Raw genomic sequence first — 14,556 nt, 5'->3', positions numbered from 1 at the left:
CAAGCAAAAAACACCAAAAAGGCCCAAAAAATACCTCTGGAACAGGACTGGACCCAGCACTGCTCCCTAGGGGACTCCACTAGTTACAGGTCTCCAGCTGGACTTGGCACCGTTGATCACCACTCTTGGCACTCCATTGTGTAACCAGTTCATAACCCATCTCACTGTCTGTTCCTCTATTCCACACTTTGTGAGTTTGCTCACAAGAATGCTATGGGAGACAGTGTCAAAAGCCTTGCTGAGGTCAAGGTTGACTACATCTACTGGTCTCCCTGCATCTACCCATTCAGTTATGTGGTGCATTGAAAGGTACATCCTAAAACTAGCACAAGTCACAACATCATAGAAGGCTCAGATTAGTCAAGCATGATTTCCTGCTGACTACTCCTGATAATCTTCTTCCACATGCCTAGAGATGGGCTCCAGAATGGCTCCTGACTATCAAATAGTGACTGCCAGAAGAAGCTACACCAGGCTAGCAGGATCCACCCCTCATTAGCTTAGTAACTAATAAAGAGCAGTGGAAATTTTCTATCACAACTTGATGCATATTCATTTGTGCTGACCACAAATGCACATGCACATGTCTGCCTTCCTGTTTATTCATCAGTTGGGTGTCTGGGTCTTGGCCTTATAGTTTTGTACAATGCCTAGCACAGTGAAGGTCTCAGCCCTACACCAGCAGCACTGGAGTAGCACTTACCAGAGGAGGTGCCCCTTGTTTTCAGTCAGTGCTTGCTTTAGCTGAATTGTTTTCTCAAAGCTCTATTGAACCCTACACCTAAGCCAATATTCCTCCAAATCTGGCAACTCAGGCTGTATCTGCAGAAAAGAGGGTGAGTAGGAGCTACATCATGATGAGATTACACTGTTAGCTTATTACCTGGCAACACACAAAGAGGTTTTCAGTGTAATCTACAATCAGTATAAGCACCTCATTATTAAAAAAACATGTTATCTTGTGAGACTTTCTCCATTCTACAGAGCAGTACAAAGGCCAACAGTTTTGCTGCTTGCAAAACTCTCAATGTAGGCACATTTCTACCATCCTAAAACTCTGTTCTTCACTTGACATACAAGGCAACATCCTTTTCAAATGTAACTGAGATATATCTAACATGAGCTCAGGGTGCCAATCATTCACAGAAGAGGAAAAGTCCCAATCTGGCACTGCTGCTAACACAAATGCCACATATTAGCAGCAAGGTTCATGCCCCAAGCATGACTCAAACTACCTGTTCTCCACTGACAATTTGTCTCCACAGAGAGAAACTGGCAAGGATATCAGTAGCACTAAGTTTTTTAATGCCATCTGAACTCAGCATAAACCTTAGCATTATAAAAACTTAGTGCACAGTTTAAATCTGTCCTGTTCATTGCTGGATACATTTGCCCAACACCATTGTAAGCTGCATGAAGCAGTTCACTCTGCTCATGAACATTATCATGCAATAGACCTCTCTTGCTGGCTGTTCCTTGGGAGAAAAATTCTGGCCACCATCTGACAGTACCAAGACAGATCAAACTAATGAGCCTGAAACAGAGGTCACTGAAGTTCAGAGCTGGTTCAGTTTGCACCTGGGTATTTAATTCTTCACATCACTGTTTCCCATCAACAAGCTGTAAGCCAAGGAGGGCAGCAGGAATTGAGGATCAGAGTGTCCCTGGACACCTGACTCCTGTAGCACTCACACGGAGTTAAAGCAAATAGGCTCTGCACCACTCCATTGAGCCAGCTCACTTGCAATTCACACCTATCCCATACAGCCATTTCCATTTTCATTTCTTCCTCCCAATCCACAGAAATATTCTCCCTCACTCTTTCCGTAAACTCAGCTGCCAGTCTTCTCTTGAAGTTATAAGACAGATGTTATCTTAGCCAGTGATTAATACAGCTCTTGCAAAGGTCAGCTTTGAACCTCACTGCCAAGTTCACCCACTTCTTTGGGCAACTCCTCATGCCTCTTTGCTTTCTCCTCATAACCTATTTGCAGTTAAAAATAAGTAAAACTGATGTACTACTCTATATTTTGAAAGCACAATAATTGTGAATTTGCTGCTGGGAGCTAGGAAGTGTTTCAAGGCAGTGCTTGGAGAGGAAGGACCTGTCTAATTCACCTCTTGCATGGATTGCTTGCAGCTCTGGGAATCTGATCTCTGGCTGTTTATTTAGTCTTGTGTACCACCTAAGCACACCTCTAAACAGCCCAGTCAATCTGAGTGAATTCAATGTAATTATTGTCATCTATTAGTGGAGATACAGAAGGATCACATCAAGTTTTATAAACGAAATAGAAGGTCCTCATTCTCTCTTATTCCCAAACAAGGGCAGTCTTTGTACGCTTCGACAAGCAGTCTCATCACATACATGAATAAAGCTAAGTTTGTCACAGACTGCATGGCTTAGCTTGTCCTGGTTATTTCTGGGCCTCTACATGTGCAGTGTCACCAAGGAAGAAGTTCTGCATCAGCAAATGCAAAGTAATCCTTTTGATAGGTAATATTTTACGGAATTTGATCTTGGAGCCTCTCATGTGGAGAATACAGTTAGGAGCAAGCAGATTTTGCCTGTGAGTATTTTTGTTTTCTTGTTCCTTTTGTAGTAGCAGAGGAAATGTGGGAACCATTTCTGAATTACTGATGCACCAGAGTGGCAGAAGAAACACAGAAACAGATAAAGACCAACAGCTGGAAGACATTGTGGTACAAGGAAGCAATTAGCTTATGACATAAAAGAAAGAAATCACATATAGAAATGGTTTGTGTCTCTGAGTATTACCTCGTCAACCCAAAAACTTTGGGGCAAACAAGGCCCCTGGTCCCAGCCAACACTGTTGTGGCACAGAGATGTGCCACCCTAGAGAGGAAGAATCCCAGCTTTTCCTTGATGTTCTTGTCTGTGACCTTGCAGGTGTGTGGGAAGAGATAAGAGGGGAGGTGTCAGCTGCTTCCCCTCTTTCCGACCTTTCCCAGCACTGCTCCAAGTTCTCAGATGAACTTGCTTCTCCCTGACATAGGGATGCTTCGAGGCAGCTTTGGTTCATGTCCCCATGGGACTTTGTGTCATAAGCTGGGTGACCAACTACACCCTCTCAGCTGCCTTCCTACTCTCACTCGACCTCAACTTCGTGCACAAAAGGCCATCCTCACAGGATTGCTTGCAAGTTGCATCATCAAGCAATAAAACAGTGAAAATACCTCAGAGTGGGAGAGGAATTTGAGATAAACATTCTTTACCAGACATTGCAAAAGAAACCAAAGCCTCACTGAGATGAATGAGGTAACTCCCATTGCCTTCAGTGCAGCCAGGGCTTCAGCCTTTACGTGTGAGATGCCATGCTGCCATAGTGATGAGTTCAGGACAGCATTAGCCACATGAAGTCAGACGGCTGGACGGATGTAACCAAATTTCCTGCCCCGGTTACAGTTTGACCATCCAAAGCCTCAATTTAATCAGCAGTCATACTCATAGTGGGATTAGTTTCAGGAGGGACCTCATTTACCACTCCCAGTTTCTGAGAGCTGGTTACTCCTTTCATGGGGCAGGGTTTGCATATCATGCCTCATAAACTCCCTGTGTAAAGGTTTAGGAAGGAAGGACAGGATTTGTTGTAAGTGCTCCAAGATCATGTCTTCATGATAGGCACAGAGATACCCAACCAGATGGCTTCACCCCATTAACTTCTCACAGGTGGAGACCAAGGTCCAAAACTACACAGCAGCAGATCCCTAGAAAGGTCTGAGAACAGCAAAAATCAAGCTGTCCCTGCACAAGCCATCTACTATATGGCTTTCTTTTTGCCACATTCATCCAGCTCTACATTTCCCAGCTACAACCTGGTGAGGCTGCATCGTGATGTACTTCATGAGCCTACTGGCCTGAAGAATCTCCACACAGCATCTCACTGTGTGGAATGGATGTGCCAGCTTCAGCCCTGCTGAAGTCGTGGAAAAATTCACTGAGTACAAAGGGTCACAGCAGCATCCATGCTTTTGGGAACCCCTCCCACCGAGGACTATCACTAGCCCTGTGTGGTGCAAGATCATTTTAAAATAACTTCCCTTAGAGAGCTCCATGGAAATCCCCTGCCAATCACCCTCTTCACGTGCTTTTTGTTCTGAGAATCAACAGTCCTCAAAGAGCAGCCTCAGAAGAGGCCACATCTGTACAGAGTTTGCTTTCATCCTCACAAGGGTTCCCAAACAATGGCAGTGCCAGCCGGAGGTTTGCTGAATGGTATGAGAACCAAAGGCTTTCTTTCCTTTCTGTTCATCCATTAAAATGTTGTGAGTCAAAATTAAGAGGACAAGAGTGGGAGCTTTTGGAGGCTGTGGTTTCTCACAAATGCCTAAAGCTAAGTACTAATGAGAAAGTTAAAGAGAAAAAAAGTCTGCAAGCCATCACCACAGCAGTGCCACAATTAGAGACAAATCCAGTGTTCACTGCTTTACATTTATGATGTAGACAAACTAATTTAGCTAATTAGGGCTGTCTACAAAATGCATACAAAATAGTCCTCGAGGTTCAGTATCAGAGGTTCTTGCTACTGAAGTCCAAAAATACACAAACACACAGCCTGGACATTTGCTCCTCTCTGAGCATGGAATTAGCCAAGCCATCTCTGTACAGGAAGTTTTGAACATTTTCTCCATTGTCCTGCCCAAAACTGGTGGGTGAAAACCCATCAATTGAGAAGCCCACCAGGACAAATGTATGCAAAACTTCTCTGTGATTTCAGAATTTAAGAAACAAAACATAGCAACCAAACAAACAAAAAAGCTCAGTTGGCTTCTCCCACTTGAGACTGTTTTATCTTACAGGTTTTGAGTACTCCTAAATAGATTGAAGGATGGTTTTGTTTCTTTCAGAGAGCAAACACATATTTGTTTGTCAGTGCAAACTCCCCTGAAGTTTGGTCTATATATTTTGATAGCAACAATTTGTGCAGCACAGAAGCTCAGCAGAGAAGTTCCTCTGCTGCATTTCTGAGATGCTGGCATTTCCTCCATGAGAAATAAAGCCAGGACCACTCTGAAAGAATTCAGCAATCAGTTTTGGGAGGTAATTGAGCAGCATGAAGTCTAAGGGGAGTTAAAAAGGTAGAACTGAAGCAAGGAAACAAATACCTATTTTTCCAAACCAGTTTCAGCTTTGCCATTGGGCAAGCACAATGCTCATGTCACGATGGAGGGACAACACATTTGGTGACAACAGGCAGTGGAGGTGAGCGTTGTTTCTGCTCCTCTTGCCTCACATGCTGTGCCTCCAGCTAGAGTGACAGGTGTGAGCTTCCCTGGTGAGCTCAACCTCCTTCTTTCAGACTCATTCCCATTTACCTTCATGCAGGTTTCTGCCCACGTTCCAAAATCCTACCTGAATCCCACAATAGCCTCAGTGATGTGCCTGGGAAAGAAACAAATGCCTTTCTGTACTGGGCGTGGACCAGCTCACTCGCATTCATCTCACTTATCCCAAAGAACTGAAGATATTACCTCACAGATGAAATCAGTGAAATCTTTTTCCAGTAAAGGACAAACCTTTTCTCTCTAGGCAAAACAGAAGGAGTGGGTCACAGAGACCACAGCATCCTTTGCCACCCCAGGCCTGACCAAGCTGAAGAAGAAGGTTTATGTATTACTCCAAAAGGAATTTCTCTGCTTCCTGCTGCTTACCACCCCTGGCCACTGCAGCCTGAGGCACATCAATGTGTGGGCTCAGCAAAGGAAAAATGTCACTAACTGAGCTGGTGGTTGTAAGATGAAAACAGCTGATCCACACAGTGATTTCTTCTGTCTTCCTCTGAATGCATTCACTTCAGGATCCCTTTTCTTGTTAGAGCTGCAAAAGATGTAAACAGAAGGCATTCCCAGCTGAAAATAACTGCCTATGGAGCCTGCTCAACTTCCCTGCTGGTTTTGACACCTAATGGTAGACTAGGCTGTTGCTCAGCACTGTGGTCACAGACAAGGTATGAATATAGGATATTTGCACAGGACACCCACTGAATTTGTTTCTTCCATTTCGTTGGAAGCCCTAATGGCTTTAGAAAACAGAACAGGATTGTGTAAAATCTCATGGAATAAACCTCAAGAGGGGGAAAGGTACCCATGTGGTGCCATTTTGGGCTCATGTACTAAAAACCTAGATAGGAAAGGGGTTTCTCAGAGCAGTGTCACGGTCTTGGATTATTTCCCTAACTCAAAGACAAATGTCTACAAATGGAACATGAAGAGGTAAAACTCATGTCAGAAAAACCTCAAAGAAAGGAAAGAAAGGAGGTGAATTGGTGCTCATTCACAGAATCGTTGAAACATGGCACTTTCAGTTTTGCAATATGAAGTTTGCACTTTGAAGCATCATTTTCTATCCCAAGAAACTGCTGGGTATGGAGATACAGTTTTTGGCTCCTACCAACAGATACTGTAATTTGAAAGTTTGTAAGAGATCTCAAAGGACAGAGAGAGAATTCAATCGTAGGATAAAGTGCCTGCTTGTCATGCCTGCTTGTCATGCTTTCAGTGTCTCTGATGTGAACAAAAACTTAGTCTGGATAAAACACAGAAGTTTTTTTATCTGAAGAAAGAAACCTGAAACTGTGAAGCACAAGAACAAGAGCACGCAGGAAAAAAAAAGGCTCATAGTTGGCCCCACCTACTGTAGATGCCTACAAAAGATGCCACAACAACTTGAGGATTCAGAAGAGCTGTTGCCAGTGTTCAACTCTATGTGCAGCCCGTGGAAGAAGTAGATCCACAGGGCTTTGAAGACACTTACTACCCACATTATGTCCCAGAGCACAAAAAGTAGGGGATGGGTATCTCACTTCCAGGCCACATTAGTGAAGTATTTGAATTCTTGCGTGGGCCTAAGGGCTCAAAATGCTGAAAATGAGACCTAGCTGTAAAATAGGACAAACTAGGCCCATAGCATAGATATTTCTCATGTGAGGTAATACATGACTTTCCAGGTCACTAGACAAAAGAAATGTAGTGTAATTACCTGTGGCTGTAGGTGAAAAATGCACCCATGATGAATTCAGTCTGAAAAAGAGAATCAGTGGAAAATATAATAAGGGAATTGTAAGACATATAGCTACATGTGATAGAGCATTTGTCCCTACAACTGGATTAAGACACTAAAGTGAGAGCATACAAAGGTAGGGCATGATCCAACCCCAGCCATGTTATCAAGATCTCTTAGCCTCCAGAGTATCCCATGGTGTAATACTGCAGACTAATGCTGATTTCCATGCTGTGCTTGGGAATTGTTTGAGGGGAAGGCTAGAGTCAGAATGTGCCAGAGGTCGCTCTGACAATTTAACAGTATAGGCAACTTAGGGCCAGTGTCCTTGCTATGTCATTATTCTATTTATTAGTATAAACATACTTTGAGATACTAGCTGCAGGGTAACAATTCCCCTGTTCCTCATTCTTCTCTGTGTTCTAAGTACCTTGTGTGCTCTGGAGCATTCATCAAGATACGCTTTTTTAAAAAGTATAGAAATAAAGCAGCTGCAACTTCCTGGTTCTCTCTCCTGTTTCTACAGTTTTGAGTGCTGAAGAATGGCAAGAAGGAAGGAGGCAGTGACCCATTGCCCAGCAGCTTTCAGGAGCCCAGAGGGTATTTCAGATATTCCAGTGGACCATGGTATCCTGTTCTCTGTACTAGGCAGCGTCCATGGCTCATTGCTTGTGGCCCTCTTCCTGCAGGCACCTGACATGGCAATGTCAGCCAAGGCTGCACAGGGTCATTGGCACAGTTACAACAGCATGAGACTTCCAACAAAACATTAGAGCCATTTCTGTGTCAGGTAGAGTATTTCTTGATGAATATGGCAATAAGACTAGGACTGGCTTCTCATTTTACACTGACATAATTGCACCACTCTCGAATGTGCTATAGAAGGCTGTGAAATCACAGCCAAGACCTTGGAACCATGTCTGATTCTCATGAGCTTTGCAGTCCAGGCATGCAGCTTCATTTTATGTAAAAGATGGGGTGAGAACCATATTCACTTTGCCCTTTGGAGACAGGAAAGCACCTGCACCAGACTGCATGCTGAGGTTAAGAGACTAGCAGTAACAGGGGAATGATCCACTTCAATGAGACCTAATTACTCCTATGGTGCCTGTTGCTAAAAGTTGTTTTCCACTGTGAAGTTCAGGGAAGTTTTGTTCTCTCAAAGAAACCCCATACTGCTTATTTTGAATTCAGTGAGAATCCAGAGTCTGCCCCAAAAACAGCAACAGTCAAGCCTGCTGAATAAAGAGAGACCTCTGTTGGCCAACGTCTTGTGAACTTCAGGGATTCTTGAAAGAGAGAATGGCTTTGAAGACTCCAGTATAACATCATGAAACACTTCCTCCCTGCCCCCCCCCCCTCCCCCCCCCCCATGTCTCCTTGTATCTTCTACCTTATCTTAGGCACTAAGTTTTTTTCCAGAGGTAACTCACCAAAAGAAAATTTCTAGTGAGTTGCCCACCCTGTCAACAACCTATATTCACCATCTCTCCTTCTGCAGTGTGTTTGTGAGGAATGGGATTTTTTGTTTAGAGAAAAACAAAGCTAAATGTGCTCAATTCAGATCAAGAGGAAGAGGAGTCTTACGAGTTTCTTCTTCTCTTTCACTGCATGCCAGGAAAAAATATTTAAAGAGTATTTTCGACATAAGGATTTGGGGGGGATGCAGTCACTCTCCCAGCAAATAAGGGAAAAGAAGAGGCTTCCCTAAAGGCAACACTGCAAAATGTTGGCTAAGTGAACACCACACATTAAGAAATTAAAATTGTCTATGTACTCATAACAACCTTTAAAAAACCTGCCTGTCGTTTCTGATGTGGTAATGCAGATTTCCTGACCGGGACTGCTAGATATGTCTGTGAATATGAGCATGCACAGATGCCTACACACTATTACTATATTACTTTCTTCGCTGAGCATCTCCTTATTTGAATTTGTTGATGTAATTCTCACACTTCCAAGATAATTAGAATAATATCAAATGTTCACACTCTTTATCTTTCAAATGCTGAGGGGGGACTACTGGGAGCATAAATAAAGATGTGGCTCCGTTGGTAGCGCAGAAGACTCTTAATGGGAAGGTCGTGAGTTCAAGCCTGCAGTGGGCAGTAGTGTCCTCCCTACTCTAGTCATGAGGTCTGTGGTGACAGGTTGGACTTGATGATCTTTGAGGTCTCTTCCAACCTTAGTGATACTGAATACTGAATAAAAGCATCCTGTTGCATATAAAAGAGAAGTTAAGGAGTATTAGAGATGGAATTAATGGAAAAGGTTCATTTCATGCTTAACCTTTTCTACTCACTTCCACGACCTCTTCTAACCACAGCAAGTGTTAGAAACCCTGTGACATTGGCTTGTGGTTTGTTTGCCCAAGGATGTGGGGACTAAGTCATCTCACTGTTGGGTTTTCTGGGGGTTTTTGGGGTGGTTGTGTTTTGGGTTTGTTTTTTTTTACTTTGGGTTTGGTTGGTTGGTTGTTTTCTGTGGATGGTTGGTTTGGTTTTGTGATGTGCTTTTAAAAAGCAATGATAGAATCAAAAGATAATTTTTTTACCACCCTGAGATATCTTCACTCCCTAAGACACTGCTGACTTCAGTTAGTAGCAAAAATAGATGTATGCAATATCTCTATCTAGTTACTCTCCATGTTCATTCCTACCTGAAGCTGGAGGTCTCATCTCTAGTGCTGAGTCAAATGAAAAATCCATCTCTCTAAATCTTCTTAAATCTAACCATCTGCTTTGCTCTCATTCCTGGTTCGTCCATTGCTCTCACAGATATCCAGGCCCGCAGCAGTGAGGTCCCTTTCAAATTATTGCATTTTTTCTCTCCCACAAACTCCTGTAGTAAGCAGCCCCATTCGTGCCAGTTCTTTATGCCACCTCCAAAGCTTCCTAGCTAAAACTTTGGCCTCTACCCTCACAGTGTTTTGCATCAAGTGTGTTAGCTTATTCACATTGAATTTTATAAGCCTCCCTTGCCTATTACTGAAACTACTGTGGACTAAATCATCCACCTTATCCACAGCACTGATTTCATCACCCCAGCTCAGCAGAGCACTGTAAAATTTAACACATCCTAAAATTATATGCTGTCTCCTGTTTTGCTAGAAGGAGAACTGTTGTATTCCAGCTGCCATCCCATCTAACTATCACCATACTGCTTCAAGTCCTGTGTTGTGCAAAGCTGTCTTGATTCAGCTGCTATGGAACTCTTCCTGCCACAAATATCATCACTTTTCCCATCATACCCCCTATCTTCTCCTTCCTTCAGAGACCCTTGAGGATACCTATTCCTCCTCAGGACATACTTGAGCTGGCTTGGAACCATAGGCTCTCTTTCCCCAGCTAATTATTTTTCCTTCGTTGTGCTATAATTATAATGCAGTAATGAATACACATGTGTGTGTTTTAAAGGAATCCATATCATGTGTCTTTAATAAAGCACAGATGTTAATGCTAGCACCATTGTTCAACATGTTCTGCCATCATTACTTCTTGTTTCTTGTACTATTTCTGATCTGAAAAGCAGCAGAGGGGAAGAGCTTGCCTGTCACAGTCATGGGCCACCACAAAACTCTATGGGGCCACAGTATTAATCCGCTGAGGAAGCCATGCTGCATGCAGTTGGTGGTTACATCAACTCATGAGTAAGTGAGTAATAGGGAGCGCTCCTGCGTCACCTCCATATTTCACTGTATGGCCCTGACTTTGCCATGCCCAGCAGGGCTGGCATGCAACCAATGCTGATTTTCAGCTCAGATTTTCAATCAGATAGTTCCATAAACACGATGACATCATGTCATGACATCATTGCTTTCCTGTAGGTTTGAATCAGCTTGCCTGCTATTACAGGAAATTATATATATTCGCTGCTCGTCCAACTTAATTGACAGCAGGGAAGTGCCACACACATAACTTTCAGCATTTACCTCTCAAGTGCACGAACAGCATTCCCAGAATCCATTAGGTACTCACCTAGAACACACTCTGTCATCATACAAGTAAAGGCAGCTAAACAGAAAGGTCAGGTTTACGGTACAAAAGCTTGAAAAATTCACAGTATTACTTCTAGGGTAAAGGGGGAACAAATATTACAGTACCTTGTGCTGTGGGGGCTTCTGGCCTGATTGGAAACACTAGAGCCTATGGTAATACAATTCTGGTGCCAAGAGACCAAAGTTTTGATCTTTCCATCTCCCCAGGTCCTTCCTAATATTATCCATGATGTCATTGCAACCTGTACTATTCATTTGAGCATTGACTGGAAAGTCTTTGCAGATGAAAGAATTATACTGGAAACTGGAAGTACATCAGATGAGATGAGATGCATAATGTGAACTAATGCACAAAACTACACATGGCAGAAGGAAATCAAAAGAGACATTTTGCATTATGAACTTGGGCTACAGAACTGTGCACAAAAATCACAGACCTAAGATCAGCACCTGTCTTGAGGGACTCACTGAAAAAAAATATGAAAGTGGAAAGCGTGTTGTTTATGAGATAAATCAGTTTTCATCTAAGATTCCTCCCTTCAGATCCATTTAGATCCAACTCTTTTCTACTGCTGCACCAGTAAGAAACACAAAAACCTTTCATATATTTACAAGGAGTACTGCAAACCTCTTTCTTTGTTGTAAAAGAGGGACAGAGCGTGAAGGGGAAAGTGTCAGAGTTTGCAACCACAGGTTTCCAAATAAAGGCTAATGTATGCATACCAGCACTCACTTTTACACACCAGTGCCAAAATACTCATTAACTGAAAAGTGATCTTTGCAGTGACCCTACACACAGGGAAGAGCTCATAAAAATCAAGGGCTGAAACTATATCCTTTGGGCCACCACTGCTGTAAATTGGAAACAAAATCATGGCTCTCCCTTCACTCAGCTTTGCTGAGCTCTTGCTCACGCTTGTCTCTAGATGAGCATCTTCATACACCAGGTTCTAGATGCATATGAAAACCTTGCTTTTGTGTAACAAGGCTTTTGTGTAACAGTCTCTGGGAATGCATTTATGGGATTTTAATTCAAAGGGTTGAGTTGTGCATACGAACTAATACCCTGTGTCTCTTCTCTGAGCTAGCTTCTGTGCTATGGTCACATCCCAAAACATACAGAGATCCTGTCAACAGTTCATGCACATTTTAAAAGCATCAAAGTGGTTTTCCCCATTTCCCAAGAACAAAAGAGTCCTTACAACTTACACACACAGAAAGACAGAGATATGTTTCGTTGCATGATTTTGGTAAAACCATGCTTTTCTTATTGAAACCTGGGGCTATCATTTGATTATAGGCATCTTAATTCCCAGGAAACCTATGACTAAGTATGTGTAAATACTTGTCTCAGGGCTCTGCCCTTGTGGCTGCTGTGGCCGCCCCCAGAACCTCTTACCACGTCTGTGTGCGAATTGCCTCAGAGATGTGTGTACAAATCATTCTCTCTTTCTTCAGCTTCCATGTCCACTTGGGTACTTGCCAAGGATGCTGCCTGGCCACCTTATTAGCAGCAGAAATGGGACTCAAGCCACAACAGTACTTGGGTGGAAGCTCTGAGTATCCCCACTAACTCCAGTGGAGTTCAGCCTACTTCTACCACTTCAGCAAGAGCTTCCTGGCTCCGTTATCAGGTGGCTATGGACTCTACTTGCTTTAGTCCTGTGGACTATTGAGAGCTTTCAACTCCACTTAACTTCAGCACAGACTAAGGGCACTCCGTTGTCACTAGATAAACCTATTGTAAAATGATGTTCAGTGTATGTGCTGGTCTCCCTCATAAGGCAAATTCACTTACACAGAAATTTGGTGTAGTTTCAGTGGCAAAAGCAGATACCTGGCAAACCATGACCCAGCTTTTTCCTGGAGCTACAGTTTTCCCAGCAAAACTGCCACATATTTAGAGTCTAAACCTGTGTTTCACACCAAGCCCCATGCAATAGGTCCAGGTCAAGTGGCCTGTGACTCCAGCATGCTCTGACACCAGCTGGTCACCCCTACGTGGGATCAGGCCAAGCCCTAACAAGAAAGCTGAGCTCGTGGTTCCAAGAAGCAAAGAGAAAAGGATTGGCCTGTGCAGAGAACTGTCATTGCCGGTGATTTCTTCCAGGCTAGCAGTAAACTTGGGTTGTTTATTGAATCCCACACTTTCTTTGCATGTACACAGGAAAACAGATGCTTCCCACTTCTGGGCTCCATGCTTGAGCCAGGGTCTCTCAGCAAAACCCACAGGTAGGGTATACAAACAGGGCAGCAGAGGCATCACTTCCTGCCTCTGGCTGCTTTGAGCTGGTGATATAACATTATCTATCATGCACACTTTTTTGGCCTCCTTGCCAGGGTGTCAGGCTGGCTCACAGCATGTAGCTTGCTTTTCCTGTGCAGTAGGAACAGCTGCTGCCTCCGCTCATAAACAGGGAACAGAGGCCAGAGCTTGCAAGCACTTTGGCTCAAACAGTGTGCATAGGGCATGGATGACAGAACTGGGAAGTGAGCCAGGTCTCCCAGAGCCTAAGCAGGTGGGTGCCCTTACTGCTAGGTTACCTTTCATCTTCCAGCATTAAAGGCCTGATACAGCCCATCCACATCCCCATCTTCAGTACGCCTCAGGTGCAGTCCTCCGTTTGATGCATTTATGCCAGCAGCAAATTAAGTTTCGGGCTCTTACAAACAGCTAGAGAGGTGAAGGGGAAATAGAGCACAGACTCATGTGCCTGAACATATGCTTAACTGCAGGGCTTCAGGAGGGTCACCTATCACAGTCTCTTGCCTCTTCTTTTGAAGCAGCGGGTGCTGGTCCCCGCCTGTGCCAGGACTGTGAGTTATTGCAGCTGTGTGCCCTTCTGTGGTCCAAAGAGGATTCTGCAGCTTTCTGCATGAAGGTCCTCACAAGTGGCACAGGTTGTTTGAGAACACACTGCACTCGCTGTTCCCCTTTCCTGTGACACTTCATTATATAAGCATCTGAATGGCAAAACATAGCAGCGTTCATTACTGATTTTGTTATTTATAGTGAGCTGCCACAGATGGAGTCTGCAGCACTATTCTATCTTTAGGGCGTAGCGCCTGCCTGTCCATACAGACAATTGGTAATTAGCACAAGAACAATTTGTTTATCTATTCTCAAACTTAAATAAATAGGAGAGCCATTTATCTGTCCCAAACCAGCTGCCTCCCATTGCCAGATCTCCAGGTTAACTGCTTAATGAATCGAGATCATCACTTCAGGCATTTAGATAAAGACAAAAATGTCTTTTAAAAGAATTCTCATTAAAGAAAATTAAATATGCAATAAAAACTACCAGGTTATGTACTGAAAGGATAGCATTTGGATGGCAAGAAGGACAGGATGAAGATCACAGGGATATCAAGCAGAGATGGTCCAGCTGTAGAGGAGGTGTGGTGTGAATAGAATAGAATAGAATAGAATAGAATAGAATAGAATAGAATAGAATAGAATAGACCAGACCAGACCAGGTTGGAAAAGACCTGTGAGATCATTGAGTCCAACCCATCATCCAACACCATCCAATCAACT

At 43.5% G+C, this 14,556-nt stretch overlaps 1 protein-coding gene across 5 annotated transcripts in view; it reads left to right on the top strand.

Moving 5' to 3' along the window:
* Positions 1-14,556, top strand: part of SYN3 (synapsin III) — a 261,375-nt gene that overhangs the window by 211,873 nt on the left and 34,946 nt on the right. The gene's annotated exons all lie outside the window — the stretch shown is intronic.

Source organism: Melanerpes formicivorus, unplaced genomic scaffold (assembly GCF_026170545.1).
Source record: "Melanerpes formicivorus ecotype bairdi unplaced genomic scaffold, bMelFor1.0.p_v2 SCAF_8, whole genome shotgun sequence".
Classification (NCBI taxonomy): Eukaryota; Metazoa; Chordata; class Aves; order Piciformes; family Picidae; genus Melanerpes; species Melanerpes formicivorus.
This window is presented reverse-complemented; position numbering and strand designations above follow the sequence as displayed.